We start from the raw sequence: 556 nt of genomic DNA on the forward strand, positions 1-556 counted from the left end.
CCTTCGATAGCTCAGCTGGTAGAGCGGAGGACTGTAGGGCGCTGGCAGAGTCATCCTTAGGTCGCTGGTTCGATTCCGGCTCGAAGGAGAGCGGGGTCCTGTTTTATGGGGGGGAGGGATGGCTCAGTGGTTTGAGCATTGGCCTGCTAAACCCCAGGCTTGTGAGTTCAATCCTTAAGGGGGCCATTTGGGATCTGGGGCAAAAATTGGGATTGGTCCTGCTTTGAGCAGGGGGTTGGACTAGATGACTTCCTCAGGTCCCTTCCAACCCTATGATCCTATGATCCTAAGACACTTGTTTGTCTTAGCGATTGGCTGACTAAGAAGTAGGACTGAGTGGACTTGTGGGCTCTAAAGTTTTACATGGTTTTGTTTTTGAGTGCAATTATGTGAAAAGTAATTCTACATTTGTAAGTTGCACTTTCACGGTAAAGAGCTCGCACTAGAGTGGTTGCACGAGGTGGATCGAAACATACGATTTCTGTTGTTCATCTTTTCTACAGTGCAGATATTGGTAATCACATAAAGTGAGCACGGTGCACTTTGTAGTCTGTGT

At 47.8% G+C, this 556-nt stretch overlaps 1 non-coding gene across 1 annotated transcript; it reads left to right on the top strand.

Annotated features, from left to right (window-relative positions):
• TRNAY-GUA lies at positions 1 to 88 on the top strand. The gene is given in 2 exon segments: positions 1 to 37; positions 53 to 88. It is a non-coding gene; the product is annotated as a tRNA-Tyr (tRNA).
• Positions 89 to 556: the final 468 nt, after the last annotated feature.

This window comes from Chelonia mydas, chromosome 14 (assembly GCF_015237465.2).
Source record: "Chelonia mydas isolate rCheMyd1 chromosome 14, rCheMyd1.pri.v2, whole genome shotgun sequence".
Taxonomy (NCBI): domain Eukaryota; kingdom Metazoa; phylum Chordata; order Testudines; family Cheloniidae; genus Chelonia; species Chelonia mydas.